At 45.2% G+C, this 16,242-nt stretch overlaps 1 non-coding gene across 1 annotated transcript in view; it reads right to left on the bottom strand.

Annotated features, from left to right (window-relative positions):
• Positions 1-2,422: 2,422 nt before the first annotated feature.
• Positions 2,423-16,242, bottom strand: part of LOC119171428 (uncharacterized) — a 55,706-nt gene continuing 41,886 nt past the window's right edge. The window contains exons 4-5 of the transcript XR_012894941.1: positions 10,986-11,105; positions 2,423-2,662 (exon numbers count right to left, since the gene is read on the bottom strand). This is a non-coding gene — a transcript (uncharacterized LOC119171428). The remainder of the gene's footprint in view (positions 2,663-10,985; positions 11,106-16,242) is intronic.

The raw sequence follows: 16,242 nt of genomic DNA, 5'->3' as shown, positions 1-16,242 counted from the left end.
GCATCTCTTAAGCCACGAATTGAATTGATGCACCAGTACCTCCTTTCAGCCGCCTAAGAATCATTCGTAACCACTCAAGTCCCACATCAAATTCTGCGCGCTTTCATGTGTACGTAACCACGCTCTGGATTACTCCCACCTCATTTATAATTACCTCCTCCAGGCCGCATGGGATACCTTCGCATGTCTCATCCACACTTCTCTGAGACATTGTGTAATTGAGCATTCTGTGAACTTAAACAGATAAATTTTGAAAACATGTGACCTTCAAATACAATATGATGGGTGTCGTGAGTCTATATCAGTGAACCATCGCAATTTTCGAGTGAATCACCATGACGCCAGTGCCAAGTTTAGCATCTGCTGTATCTGGAACCACGCAGATATGCTGGACTGTCATCATTACTATCGTGAAGTTTGTGATGACAGGCTGATTCAGCAAAATTTTGGCCCCTCGATCAGTTTTGGTGCTACCCAAAGTGAGTGATGATCATTGAAATGAGCAATGGGAATCCATGAATCAGGTGTCACAATGATGTGATGCAGCCTTTCATTATCGAACTGAACAGATGGTGAAATGTAGGAGCCAATAAATGTGAAGAACACCTTCTACCTTGTAACGCGGAGGCGAAAGTACTGTTTTTTCGGTGGTGTTGCTCAAAATGTAGATGGTAGATCAGGTATATAAAATCACTTTGCTAGGTTTCTCATTAGTCGACCACGTGAATAATTTGTGAACAGATAACTAAACTAGGGCTTTTGGCAAGTTTGGTTCTCATAGTATATAAATATAAGAAATTTGTGCCAGAAAACGTGCTGACGAAGGCAATAAATCTGTGATTTTATCCCTCTGGCGTTTGTCCCATCGCACTACGCACTTTTTTACGAAATTATGTCGGTAGATAAGCTGTATTGTGTAAGCACAGTTGGCAAACACTGCACTCGTTGCGTTCAATGCTTTCACTGCGCATCGTGCTGTTGATTTGTTCATATCGCCTATGAGGGTGTGATTGCATCGATGAGAGACCTAATCATTGTTTAAATATCCCGGTTACACTTTAGGATCCACCTCGGTTATATTCATTGATTGATATGTGGGGTTTAACGTCCCAAAACCACTCTATGATTATGAGAGACGCCGTAGTGGAGGGCTCCGGAAATTTAGACCCCCTGGGGTTCTTTAACGTGCACCCAAATCTGAGCACACGGGCCTACAACATTTCCGCCTCCATCGGAAATGCAGCCGCCGCAGCCGGGATTCGAACCCGCGCCCTGCGGGTCAGCAGCCGAGTGCCTTAGCCACTAGACCACCGCGGCGGGGCTCGGTTATATTCAGAGCATGGTATTACCGGTGTGCGTTGCAGCTTATTCGACGAAGTTGGTCATATGCGTAAGCTTCACTGGCACAAGGCACATTGAATTTTATTGATTGCATTGTAGTAATCCCCAATTTAAACTTCTCAAGTAACGTCATGAAGTAAATCTATGCACAAAGTGGTTGAAGTATGCCTTAGGGAGAAGATATTGCTACCGCGTTTAAATACTGAATTTTTATCCCGGTATAAGAATGAATGCGACGATCACCGAGAATATACGATTACCATGAGTACTCTTCATCTGTTTTAGCTAACTTGAAAGGGCAGGCCTAAATTAGAACTTGTTGTGAATATAGGTCTTGTAATTCAGAATGATATGTTTGTGATGCGCTGCTTTTCTAAGTAGCATACGGAGAAAGTGTTCAGTGTGAAACATAGTTAGCAGACTCCGATTATACAATTTGCGTCACCTGCACAAACTTCATTTGCCCCCGTTTAATGCTAGCACGTTCATCTGAATAACGTTTCATACTAAATTTGCTATCTGCATAAACGTGATATTAGAAACACGCATGTATTTAGAAAAGGATTCTGAATTCATGCCTCGAAAAAGGATGCCTATGAAAATTTTACTAGAAAGCTAACGTTGTGCAGTTCTTAAAATTTTCTTGTTTCTATCTTACTGCAATTTTTTTTAGGAAGCTCGTAGCCTTAGGTATGTTTTCCACTTGTAAGTAAAAAAGTACTAATGCAATACGTTCTAGCTAGACATACACCCACCACACTTATTCTTACCAGTGCATCATAATTCTAAAAAGATTTGTTGACACTTTTCACAGTTCAGAACCTATATAATAATTTTTTAAACCTTATCAAAGATTTCTTCAACTTACTCTTTTTTGTTGAGTTGTGCCAGTAAAGAAACGTTCCAGAGCAATAGGCTCATTGTGGAGGAATAACGTCTTCACTTGGCATTTGATGGTATAATTGTAATGATTTGTTGACGGCTGATATATACTGATACATTATTTAATTGCACATAACGTTTATTTGAACCACCAGGCAGATACTTCGACATGTACAAAGCAATGCTAACAGGCCTTCAATTGTTTTTGACCAAAATCTTTATTTTCAGTGGTTTAGAGTCAAACCCAACAGCTACTTTGTCTTGAGTGAATTCAGCGTTGTAGTTTCGTTACGAATGCATGATGGCCGGAAAAGTTTCACCTCATGATCGCGATAGACGCACAAAAGTTCGAAAATGAACAGGCAACACTTTGGTGGCCTCAGTATGCGATGTTCTAAAACCCACAATCCGCACTGGAGCCAAGGGCGACCGACAGATGCTGTAAATATAAACAGGCAAATAAAAGGAGAGGCCTTAGTGTTACGCCGGTAGAAAACTGCTATTTGGTATTTCTCTAGAACATTATTGAACTGGCAGGGTGAGAGCACAAGTATCTGATTGTCATAAAATATTACTTATTCTAAAAATATGCGTAACATTTGCGACGCATACTTGAGAATTAAGCACATAATTGTTTACGCTATTCAACTGTAATGCTAACACAATATCGAGGCCAAAGTCTGTACTGAAACAAATTGAGGACTAACCTGAGGAATATATTGAGTGGTGTTTAACGATGAAGAATGAGACTCCGCTATAGCCCTCAAATGAGTAGCGTATGTTCCCCTTTTAAAGGCCAACTCCAACGATTTTGTGATCATATCAAGGTAATTTTGCTCTTATCTTCCCGAGACACTCTTTTCGCCTGCTCAATAACCAAAATGCTTGACAACTTTGTAAATACCTTTTACTTAGCAACACATCTCAATATGGAAACTGAAGCTCAAACAAGTGCACATGTGACGTAAGTGTTTGCCCGAACTTGCCTGATTGTGCATTATGTTCGCCATATGACACTACCGGTCCACGTCGTGCTTGTGCATGCGGTGATCCGCTAATGCGATTCCACTGTTATAGTGAATATTAGGTGAATTGCATGCGGCCAGCAACGCAACACCACTTGTCACCTATTGCACGCCCACCAACACGAAAAAAGTAAATCACACGCTCAACCAAAAAAGCGCCGGCCCAACCTACAGAAGCAATTGAAAACAAGCAGACGCTGCAGTGGTGCATCTCTTCTATCGTTTTCGCCAGGCAAAACTCAGTGCCACACACACAATGTTACCAGTAATTCTGGCGAGCGTGTTAAGCGTTTGGAGGCAAGCCAGAAAATTAATCGGAAAAGAATGTGTGAAGCTCTCAAGCCTGCCATATGGAAACGTGGAAATGAACAAACCCAGAGAATTTCATAGAGATCTCATTGTTGCCGGCTGTTTCTGCCTCTGGCGCAACCGCTGCGAGGCGGTTGCAGCGGCCGCCGCCACCGCGCGCTCTTAACTATCCTAGAGCGGATTGTACTCGGAGCTGCTGTCTGTTTTGTCGGAGGAGCTCTTCTTTCTCGGTGAAGAGGAATTTCTTCGGCACTGGTCTTGCCCTTTTGTGTCGGTCTGTGACGGGCGAGTGAAACTTGTCTTTCCGCCAGCCTGGTATTGGTAGGCTGATGTGTTGAAGCACCGGCAGAAATGCCTTGCCAACATGTAAATATGCAAAATGTACATATTATGACGACTCGGTTGTAACGAGATTTATTGGTCGTGAACTCAGGAACGAACAAGTGCAACGGACGTGAAGAAGAAGCGCACGTTCCAAGAAGATGATGATTGTCAGCCAGAACATATGATGATGATCGACTGCTGTTCAGATGAGGATGAAGCGCATAATAGATGCCTACACTGATTCCCCCCTTGTGGAAGCGGCCAGCCTGGCCGCTGCGGGCGGGTAGTCAAGGTGACGAAGAACGTCGTGTGAAAAGCTTCATGCGGGAAACGTGTACAATTTCGCTGCTGCGGTAACGGCGGTCAGTTGGCACGACAAGAGGCGTCACACGATAGTTGACAGGTGAAGTCTGCTCTAAAACAACATATGGGCCGATGAATTGAGGCTGGAACTTGTCGCACAGACCAGGTGTGCGAATTTGGTGTCAATAGCAGCACTTCGTCACCCGGTCGGAATGATACCACACGATGAGAGGTGTCGTAGACGGCCTTCCTTGCTTGTTGCGTAGCTTCCGTGTTCATACGAGCGCGCTGGCGGCACTGGGCAAGGCGAGAAATATATTCTTCGCAAGAAGATGGTAATGGAAGGCCATTGCTGGTGAAGAAGGAAACATTGATAAAGAAAGTAGGTGAACGTCCGTAAACGAGATAAAACGGTGAGTAGCCGGTTGTGCGCTGAACAGCAGTGTTGTAGGCGAAAGTGAGGAACGGTAGAAGTTTATCCCAGTTTCAGTGATCCGGTTGAATGTATACGGTGATCATGTCGGCAAGGGTTCGATGAAATCTCTCGGTCAGACCATTTGTTTGAGGATGGTAGCTAGACGCCATCTTGTGTGTGGTACCATAAACGCGAAGAACTTCACCTGAAAGCTGTGATAAGAACACCTTTCCACGGTCACTTAGAAGTACACGAGGAGCACCATGACGTAGTATTATGGCCTGAAGGACGAAGTCAGCAACTTCCGATGCTTAACCAGTAGCTACTGAAGTTGTCTCGGCGTAGCGTGTCATATGGTCTACGGCGGTGACTATCCATCTATTTCCAGCACCAGTAACAGGAAGGGGCCCATAAAGATCGACACCGACGACCTCGAAAGGTGTTGTAGGGCACGTAATTGGCTGTAACTGACCAGCCGGGGGAGATGTCGGAAGTTTTCGAAGTTGGCACGGAGAGCAGGAACCCACGTACTTTGCTACGCTGGTAGAAATCCCGGGCCAATAAAAGCGGCTTCGAATGTGGTCGTAGGTTTTGTGAAAGCCTGGGTGGCCAGCAGTCAAATCGTCATGAAAGGCGTTAAGTACATGATGTTGAAAAGCGCGTGGCAGAACAGGTACCCAGCGTTGGCCGTCAGGGTGATATATGTGACGATACAGCACACCGTCCTGAAATTTGAAGTGTTCGAGTTGTCGACGAAGGCGTGCATTGGGTGGACGCGTAGCTCCTGAGAGGTGGTCTATAATGCGCCGACAATACGGCTCAGCCTGCTGGCGAGAACTGAAGGGTTGTTCATCGTCGATTGGCGGTTGGTACAGCGAGGCGAGCAAGGCAACAGAAGTGGGAGTCACGTCCGCACTGGTGTCGTTGGAGGTGGCAGCTGGAGTGTCGAACGACGCCGTAGGTAGTGGGCAACGAGAAAGAGCGTCGGCGTCTTGATGTTTTAGCCCGATTTATAAATAATCTCAAACTGATACTTCTGTAGGCGTAAAATCCAACGACCCAAGCGTCCGGACAAGTTCCTAATTGTAGAAAGCCAGCATAAGGCGTGGTGGTCCGTTACGATCGTGAATTGACGGCCGTACAGATAAGGACGGAACTTTTGTATGGACCAAACCACAGCGAGGCACTCCTGCTCAGTGATGGTATAGTTTTTTTTCGGTAGAAGTAAGCACTCGGCTAGCATATGCGATGACCCTTTCCCGTCCAGATTTATCGCGTTGGAGGAGAACAGCACCTATACCGCAACCGCTGGCGTCGGTATGCAGGAGTGTTTGGGCGGTGTCATCAAAATGGCAGAGTACAGGCTCTGACGTCAAAGCTTTCTTCAATAGGTGAAACGCCAACTGACACTCCTCGGACCGCACAAAGGGTGCATTAGATGCAAGTAGTTTGTGAAGTGGCGCAGCTATTGAAGCGAAATTTCGTATGAAACGACGAAAATATGATGCGAGGCCAAGAAAACTTCGCAAATCCTTAAGTCTTGTGGGGCATGGAAATCGAAGGACGGCAGCGATCTTTTCGGGGTCAGGGCGAATACCGTCCTTGCTGACGACATGACCGAAAACCTTGATGGATTTGGTGGCGAAACGGTACTTCTTAGTGTTGAGCTGCAGACCCGCACCGGCGAGGCATGTTAGGACGTCATCCAAGCACCTCAGGTGCTGAGAAAACGTTGATGAAAAGTTGATAATGTCACCAAGGTAGCAGAGACACGTCTTCCATTTCAGACCACGCAGGACGGTGTCGATCATGCGTTCAAACGTCGCGGGCGCATTGCAGAGCCCGAAAGGCATCACGTTAAATTCGTATAGGCTATTTTTCTTTGTCGTCACCGTGCATGGGAATTTGCCAATATCCCGAACGCAAATCAAGGCTTGAAAAGTATTCGGCGCCTTGCAGTGAATCAAGGGCGTCGTCGATGCGTGGCATGGGGTATACGTCCTTGCGTGTGATGTTGTTAAGTGTCCGGTAATCAACGCAAAAGTGCACGTAAGAATCAAAAGTGAGCGTAAGAATCCCCACTGGAAAAGTCCCGTTCGCGCATGTCGTACCCGTGACGCTCGTCCTGCTGGCGCTTGCGGCAGAAGCGCGATATATGGCCACGATATCCACAGTAAAAGCATGTTGGGCGAGACGGGCGCCAAGGCGGGTAGTATAGGGCGTTCGGCGCACCGGGAGATAGCGCACTCAAGTGGACAGACGGAGGGTCGGGTGGGATTGGCCGGAAGTGGACCGGTGGTGCAGCAGCAACCGGCGTAAATGATGGCAGCGGCGAAGTAGAGTTTACGTTGCGAGGAGGCGCGGCCGCAACTTGCACGTACGTTGGAGGGCTAGACGGCGGTGGCTGTGCGTAGGCTGGACCGGTGAATGATGTTAGTTCCTCCCTTACGATGTCACGGAGGGCCATGCTTGAAGGCTGTGTGACACATGGAGAAGGTTGTGAGATGCCCATTGATTGAAGTTCTTCTCGTATGATCTCCGGTATCATGTCACGCAGGTCCCGGTCTGCTGTATGGTGTTCACTATTGCCCGACTGAAGGCGAACAGAATCAAGTTCGTCGAGACGCTGACACGTAGAGACGACGTCAGTGACAGTAGAAGGATTCTGGGCAACAAGGGCATTGTAGGGAATGCTACCAATGCCCTTCAGGATGTGGCGCAGTTTGTCCGACTCGGACATCGAAGAATTGATGCGCCGGCAAAGCGCAAGGACATCCTCGATGTAAGATGTGTATGACTCGCCGGGATGTTGTTGGCGAGTATCTAGGGCCCTCCTCGCTAGAGCGGATCGAACGACTGGCGTGCCGAATACTTGGCGAAGCTGCTGCTTGAAGGCAGGCCAGTCGGTGAGGTCGATATCATTGTTCAAGAACCATGTCTTGGCAACGCCCGTGAGACAAAGTGATACTCGGCGGAGCTTGTTAGAGTCGTCCCAGTGATTAGTTACGCTTACTCGCTCGTAGTTATCGAGCCAGTCCTCCACATACTCACCGCGGAGACCAGCGAAGATCGGAGGGTCACGCTGGTGGTTTACGATGTAAAGAGGAGGGACTTGCAGCGCAGTGACGGCTTGCGGCGCAGAGACGGGAGCAGAAAGGGCATCCACCCACTCACTCTGAGACATGTTGGCGGACTGAGGGTCCAAGCGGCGGCCTGAACGGAGCTCCTGCGAGTAGGCGTTGTAAGGAGAGGTACTAGGAACGTCAATCTACCTCCACCACGTATGACGACTCGGTTGTAACGAGATTTATTGGTCGTGAACTCGGGAACGAACAAGCGCAACGGACGCGAAGAAGAAGCGCACGTTCCAAGAAGATGATGATTGTCAGCCAGAACATATGATGATGATTGACTGCTGTTCAGATGAGGATGAAGGGCATAATAGATGCCTACAATATTTATGTTTTATTTGTGTCTCTTGTTTACCTTGAAGTATTTTTTGTGGTTGTGTTTGTGTGAACCATCCAATGTATATGTTCTTTCAACGTCATCTCATATCCATGTTCATGTAAATGACGTCTGTTTTGTCATCATCGTTAGAGCATGTCTAAGAAGAAAATGTTCTGTTGAGTGTTATTGACATTTGTGGCAATAATTTTTTTCTAAACACAAAATAGGTGCATTGTGTCCGCCTCGGTGGATCAGTAGCCATGGTGGTCGGCTGCTGAAACGAAGGTCACAGGTTTGATCTTGGTCGCAGCAGCCGCATTTTCATAGACGCGAAGTGGTAGAAGCCCGTGTACTGTACGATGTCAGTGCACGTTAAGGTGCAAAAGATAGTCAAAATTTTCATCACCACCTTTCTCATAAACATGTTATGGTTTCGCGACGTAAAACTACTCGTAATATCAAAGTCAGCGTATATATTGTCAATTTGTCACGTTTCATTACTTCTGTTGATACTGTGTCTGCTGTGTTTTGTTTGTTACACCCTCTATTATTTGGTACGTTCACGTAGCCAATTAGATATACATTGCAATCATTCTATTTTTATTCGACTATTGATGAGTTCTTTTGCATCTTTCAAGTGAACTTTTGAATATCTTACAAGTTGGCACTGTAGTTGTGGGAATACAAACACACATACAGAAAACAGTAAGAGAATAGGCTATAGTGAATAAGCTGCACAGCCAGGCCTACAGTGCGTGATGTACATTTTTTGTGCAATGTACCGCTAAACCTGTTGTAGTGTTTAGTTTGTTACGCTGTTAAAATAATATCAGTTTTATAAGTTAAAACCCTACAACTAATCCTACTAAAGGTATGCTGCAAACGTACGTCCTAGCAATATAGGCCACTGACCACTTTGTCTTCCTCGTCATCCTTACCCCTTTTCCAAACCCTGGTTATGACATGCCGTGCATGCTTATTTTAAGGTTTATACTCTTACGTCTTCCTTTTTCTTCATCACCCTTACTTCTTTTCTCACTACCTCGTTATACTATTTCCACACATGTTTGCTGCTTTATTTTGGTGTCTTTGGGTTACGTCCGCAAAAGGCAGATTGCACCACCGAAATTACGAAGCTTCGCTATTGTACCAGAATATTACGGCAAGATTATTCCCAGGAAACTAATAGTCAAGTTTATTTGACAATTTACACGAGCACCTATTATAACTCTAAAAGGTTCACTGATTGACGTGTAAACGGTGGCGTGTTCTACAAAGTTCAGTTGACCAACGCTTGCGGCTATCAGTAGGCTGCATGTATTGCTACATAGTAATATAACGTTTCATTTTATGGGAAAAAGCTCGTACGAAATGAGAGTTTCAATCTGAACGTGGAAAATGCAGCATTTTTTCAACGAAATTAACATTAGAGACAATACCATGCATAGGTATACTATGTTAAAAGCTGCTTTACAAATACTCACCCTTTGTGGTGCATAAACAATAACCCACGAGGATCTGTCATGATTTAAGCTCTTCTCCTCTTTTACTTTATCCTCAGGCCCACGTATATTCCACATTTCCTTGCAGTACTACATTACACATGGATATATGCTATTCTAGAAACTGTTTGACACAAAGCGGATGTTCCCGGTTTATGCGAGGCACGGAATGAAAATTTGTATAGAATACAGTCGAACCCGATATTATCTAACTCAGACAAGTAAAAATGGCTTTGTTGTGCCAGTCATTAGGTTTGGAATTCGTCCGGTGGCTGATAACCTATCAGCTAACTTCTCGATGCATTCTAAGGAAGTGCATGCTCCTGAGATGGGTGGCACACATCTCAGTAAAGTGAGAACAAAGACGTCACCGGATCCATTTTGCGCGAAAAAAAAACGATCCGATGAATATCATCGACGCATTCTCACGAAGGGCCTGCACCTGGATTGGGCTAAGCACCTCGCAACTAAGCAAAAATGTTGCCGGACTGGTTCTGCGCCAACTGGTTCTGCGATCACCTTACTTGTGATCGTTTACCTGTTTGACTCGTTTGTTCTTTGTTTTTTTATATTATGTCACGTGTTTTGGCTTGATTTGTGATATAAAAGCGCATTTGGATGTCCGTATATTGTAAGAATTTTCTGTTGCTCTGTATAAACTTTACCGTTGATTTGTATCGGCAAACCGAGGGTCCCAATAAAGTCTCTGGCTCTGGGACCCTCGTCTGTATATCTTAGATATTGTACCTTGTTTTGGAGATAATAAAGCTTGCAACTTAAAACTTGAACTTGAAACTTGAACTTGAAACGAAACAGGATGTCTCGTTGGACGACGTGGTCGCAGATGTCACCACCATTCAACTCATCTCATCAACTACCCAGAGAACATGGGAACGTCCTCTTCACTATCACGAATGGTAAATTAAGACAATATATGTCCCACGAAAACTATGACCACAGCCTTCAATATTCCTATTCACCAGAAACGAAGAAAATGGAGCGCCTAGTGATGAATAACAATCTTCTTTGCTGTTGTCTCATGTAATGAAGCGCGCCGGTAATCTATGATATTTATCGTTGCTTTGTAGTGAGCTAGAAACCACGTATTTTTGAAACTCTTCGGGAAACCCCTGAACTAAGCTATAATTTTTTTGAATAATTTAGTTTATGTCCACCGCACTTTCCCATTCTCAACTAATTTAACCGAGACTCCTTTGAAATAGAATAAGATCTGTGTTTGGCTCGGGCACAGTTTCACTGTTTACCCGGCTGGAAGCCGCCTATTGGGTCCTGCTTTGGCATAGCATTTGGGCTGAACGTGTGCCTATGCCGTGCGCTATCTTGTAATCAGCAAGCAGGCTTCAACTATTCAACGTATATAATGAACTTGCGCATTGAATAGGTATAGCATTGATCAAAACTTTTCGATCTTACCTGTTCGAAGTGTTTGGGCCAGAATAAGACACATAGAGTCGCTATACAGTACCATAAGCGTGTACGCTTTGTAGGACAGTGTAATATTCAGTTCAGGGATGCTCATGTTGGGCGTGTGCTCTGAAATAAAGGCGGATCGTTAAGAACTTGAGGAAATTGATGTCCTTTTCCCCCTGTACCCATTATCAGTGAGGTGGCACAATAATTATTCTCTAATAATGACAACAGTAAATAACGTAAACAATGAAAATGAAGGGTTGTTTGCCCTTTCGGGAAAATGAGGGAGGGAAGCTAGTAGTGCTGTCGTTCATTTTTCTACTTTGAGCATGACTCACACTTTAGAGACTAGAAGAGCCGAGTAGTTGGTGCATTATTTTATAATTTTCTGTACGTTGATTTCTAATATGACGACTTGGCTTGCGGTTATAACGATGAAGTGATTAAAGCCAGCAGAATGAAGTAAGGTATTATTTTTGTTTTTATCAAAAATGTCTCAGTGACCAGCGCTTTGCTTTCTTTCTGTGGCGCTCCGCAATGCTCCTTTCTTAACATTTCCTTCATCTATTCTGGAAATCGGGCTGTTATCCGTGTGCTTAGAAGCACTATATAGTTCAATAATTACGAGGAAGAACCACAATGTTACGTTAATAATGCAGAATATATGAATGAACGAATAAATTTTAAAGTCCGGCAGTTTTCACAGGGCGAGTTGGGGGAAGAGGTGGTTAACCCCTGTCCCTTCCCACAGTCCGTCCATCATGATGGCGGTGCCTCAGGTGACCGTTCGAAGTCCTTGGACCCGCGCGGCATCTTCAGCTTGCAGGACGGCTTTTAGCAGGTTGGCCAGCTCGTCGCTGGTGAGTGCCGCCTCCCAGCGGCAGCGCAGCTGACGCCGCCGATCAGCAACAGTGACCGCAGCCGTGGCGGAGGCTGGCAGACAATGAAATAACGCAATGTGGGCTATCGAGTTACAACTTTGACTTAGTTAAAAAAACCAGCATATACACGGAGTGCATGATGATGTTTGGGACGAAGCATCTGTCAGGCCCTCCATGTTTCCGACCGTCTGTTCATTCTTGCTTCCGCCTGTCCGTACGTCCGCCTGTGCTACCGTTCGTGCATCCTTCCATCCGTCTGTGCATCTTTCCGTCCTTCCATGCGTCCGCTCGTCTGTGCGTTCAGCCATTCTTCTATGTATCTGTCCCTGTGTTCATCCGCGCGTCCTTTCTTACGTGCACTCGTCCGTGTGTCCATCTGTCCGTCCATCTGTCAATCCGTGCTTCCATGTGCGTCCATCCATCCGTCCAAGCGTCCATCCATCCGTGCATCTGGCTGTCAGTCCATTCGTCCATCCATGCATCTGCCCATCCGCTTGTCCATCCAGTGCACACTCTAAGTACCGCCATCTCGCATCTTTTTATCATATTCAAGTACCGCCATCTAGTGGACATTCCAAAGACTAAGCGATAGGTGGCACGGGGGGACTAGAGGAGCGGCCCGAACGCACTCTCTTACGGCTTGTGCTTCGTGCCTAGTTCCCACCCTTCACTGCCGCTAGTTCATGGAACTGCAGCCAAACTCTCGCTAAACCATGCTAAAATGAAGGATGTTTCTTCCTAGCGAGTTTAACATGGCAACCTTTTCTGGTCAGATAGTGAGTTCATCTTCTGTTACTAGTTTTTAAAAAGCATCAAATGCAAGGCAAATTTTAGTGAATATGAAGTCACAGGTACTAGTCTCTGTAGGTTATCGCATCGCAAACAAATATCTTTTTTCTGATTAACGGGCGCGGGTTTCCTCATCAATTTAAGAGTGCGCGCGTGCTGCTCCTCTAGTCCGGCCGTGGAGGTGGCAACCTACTGCTGCTGCTGCTGCTGCTACTACTACTACTACTACTACTACTACTACTACTACTACTACTACTACTACTACTACTACTACTACTACAACTAATATAAATCGCAGATGCATGACCCACGGCTTAAGGAGCTTCGCCCCTCAGAAAAATTGGCAGACACCAAGTACTGTGGGAATCGATGACATGCGGAGCACTAATGAGGAAGGTTGATTGGTGAGTTTAAAATGAGCACATCGTTACGAGGGGGTCGTAAGTTACGCCATACATGACTTCCATGTCATGATTATCATGTTTGGATGTGTCATTTACCTTAGTCGTCTATTTACGTAAAGTGATACCAAATTTAGTATAACGTGAGGTGATATGTGGAGCTAGCTAAACGGCTGTTAGCACCTTACAAGCGTAGCATGCAGTCATTCTTTACACCTCGCTCATGTCATGATTATCATCTTTGGACTTGTCATTTAGCTTGGTCATCCATTCACGTTCCGTAATACCAAATTTCGTTTATGTGGAGCTAGCGAAACGGCCGCCAGCACGCTATGGGCTTACCATGCAATCATGTTTTACATGACGCGCATATCATCGTTATTATGATTGGATGTGTAATTTACTTTCGACGTCCCTTCATGTTTTCTAATACCGAATTTTGTATATGTGAAGCAATAAAAGGGCTGCGTGCGCATAATGAGCATCGTAGGTTGACATGTTCTGAAATGACACTCGTATCATGATTATTATGTTTGCACCAGTCATATATATTCAAGTTTATTCAAGTTTACTCAACAACCATGCCAGTTTACACAAAAGTGCGTACAGTATCGGTAATAAACACAAGAAACCCCAAAGTTAGAAACTGTCAGGGAGGCTCCCATACATGATGTTAACGGGAGAAGAAAAAATATACAACATTCAGTTGTTACGGTATGTTCCGTAAGAAAAAAAGCACAGTGCGAAAAAACGAAAGTAGAAAATACATATAAGATTAGCAAGGCAAAAAATAAAGCATTGAAGAGCAAACAAGCGCAAGTTATAATACAAAACGTAAATACAATATAACATGTTGCAGTTGTTATCACTACATTAAAAAGCAGTTGCTAAGATGAAGACAACAGTTGCAAAAAATATTTCTTTACTTGGTTTTTTCCAAGTATAGAATGGATATCTTCGTCATCCATTTACGTCACGCAGCACCAAACTTGGTATATGTGAAGCTAGCGAAAAGGTCGCAAGCACATCATGAGCGTGGCCTGTAGTCATGTTCTGACATGACACGGACCTCATCATTATCGTGTTTGCACCAGTCACATACCTTCGTCATCCACTCACGTCCTGTAATACAAAATTTTGTATATGTGAAGCTAGCTAGAGGACCGCGAGCACACGATCAGCTTGTTGTGTAGTCATGACTATTCATAACATGAAAATGATGATATGCATGTCATTATTTCCACGTTAAGGTCTGTCACTTATATTTGCCAAAGCTCTTGTTGTCATTGGATTAAGAAATAATTTGCGTCAGGCAAATAATTGTGAGATATGTGGGTGACAGCAAGGTTAACCGTAACAGCTATTTTAGTCATTGGGTTAACAAATACCTTGCATCAGGCGGATAATTGTGAGATAGCTTTTTTAAGCAATAGTCTGTAGGTGATGGCAAGGTTAACAGTGACAAAACAGGATTCCTTGTAAAAGAGTAAGGAAGTTTTCGCAGACTAAGTTAACAGGTAACTTGAGGCAAGGCAGAAAACTCGGGCTGTCGTTGTTATCAGGGTTAATTAGTTGGAAGAAAGAAATCATTCGTGGAACAAAGAACGGTACCGGAAGCAGTTATGAATCTGAAAGCCCTACGAAAATTCGTGTTGCTAGCGATCGCGAGTGAGTTGAAACTAGATGTGTCGGACTCCCCAACAAGAACAAAACTGATCGAGCGGATCGTAGGGACAGGGACAAGCGATGAGGACCTCTCAGAGTATGTCGAGAGCATTCAACAGAGAAAAGAGGCAGAAGCCCAGATGCGAGAGGCAGAAGCTCAGAGAAAAGAAGCAGAAGCCCAGAGACAAGAGGCCGAAAGAGAAGCGGAAAAGATACGTATACACGAGGCTAAAAGGTGAGCACTAGACGAAGAGATAGAAAGGATGAATCGTGAAACTCGTGAATCGTGAAACTGCATCGGATGCGTCTTTGGCCGTGTATATGTTGGGTATGTGTGAAGCCCAAAAAATGAGATGAAGTGTCGAATACTGTGGAGGGTGAAGTCACCAAGATAGCCGATGTTTGTGAGGTGCCACCCGAGAAAGGTACGCGTCTATATGTGTGCGACATGCAAAGTGATCCTTCATTGAAGAGGAAAGAGCAACAGGTCATTGTTAGTGCAATTTCGCCTAGGGAATATACGTGACTTTCCTATGGTGCGAAGGTAATGCATATAGAGAGCGGGACCGTGGCTGGTATGCAAACTGTAGCAAGTCCAAAAGGTGTTCCATGTGAGACCGAGGCTAGTTCCAGTCGCCCTGATAGGGTCATTGAACAGATTGATGAGCTGGAGACTGTGCTCGCGCCTCAGCAGGGGAATGGTCTTTGGGATGTATAAATAGAAGAGGACGAAGGTAGTCCTAAATGTAGCGAAGCCATAACGCTACTGAAACCCGACAGTACTGCCAAAGAGGGCGAGCTACAGTTGAAAGTATTTTCTACAGATAGCGTGGGAAATTACTCAGACAGTGAGAAGGTACATTGCGAGGCTGTTGGTGGTGTACAAACAGGCGCCAGTTCAGTAGAGGATCGCTTTGAGGAAAAGTGTAATCCCAGCAGCATTAACAGAGCTTGTGGGATGTTAGAAACGTGCCTCGTGCGACAGCACGTAAGTGATTGGTTGGACACTAAAACCTACGCGGAAATCGAGAAGAACGCGAATATTCAAGAGTTCAGCTCTATGGTTAAGGAGGGCCAGCGTCTGGTTTGTGAGGGGTAGCGCAGATAAATTGGCCAGACAGGGCAATGGAGCGGGAAAATCAAAGAGAAAAAACTACCGAAAGGGTTGTGCACAGGCACACCTGAACTGTAAGATTGCCAATGACGCAACCAGGGAAGTTCGAAACAACGAAGAAAAGGTTGTACGTAAGCGTCATCGCAAAAGAAAGAAGCGGGGACGTGCGGCATCACAAATGGTAGAGGCAGGGGGCACGCCGCAGCGAAAACGGAAGGGTTGGCCATCGGTCAATTCAACAAAACGGCTTTTTAGATGGGCTGCCAGGGGAAATTAGCAAGAGGGGAGTAGCGAAAAGGAACACGCGTCCCTAAGAAGGAATGCGCTGTTGAAAAGAACAGGTTTGCATCGACAACGATGTCGACAAGTTCCTAAATGGAAGGCTGCTGGTCCTGAATTCCGGGAGAAGC

The sequence above is a fragment of the Rhipicephalus microplus genome, chromosome 4 (assembly GCF_043290135.1).
Source record: "Rhipicephalus microplus isolate Deutch F79 chromosome 4, USDA_Rmic, whole genome shotgun sequence".
Lineage (NCBI taxonomy): Eukaryota > Metazoa > Arthropoda > Arachnida > Ixodida > Ixodidae > Rhipicephalus > Rhipicephalus microplus.
This window is presented reverse-complemented; position numbering and strand designations above follow the sequence as displayed.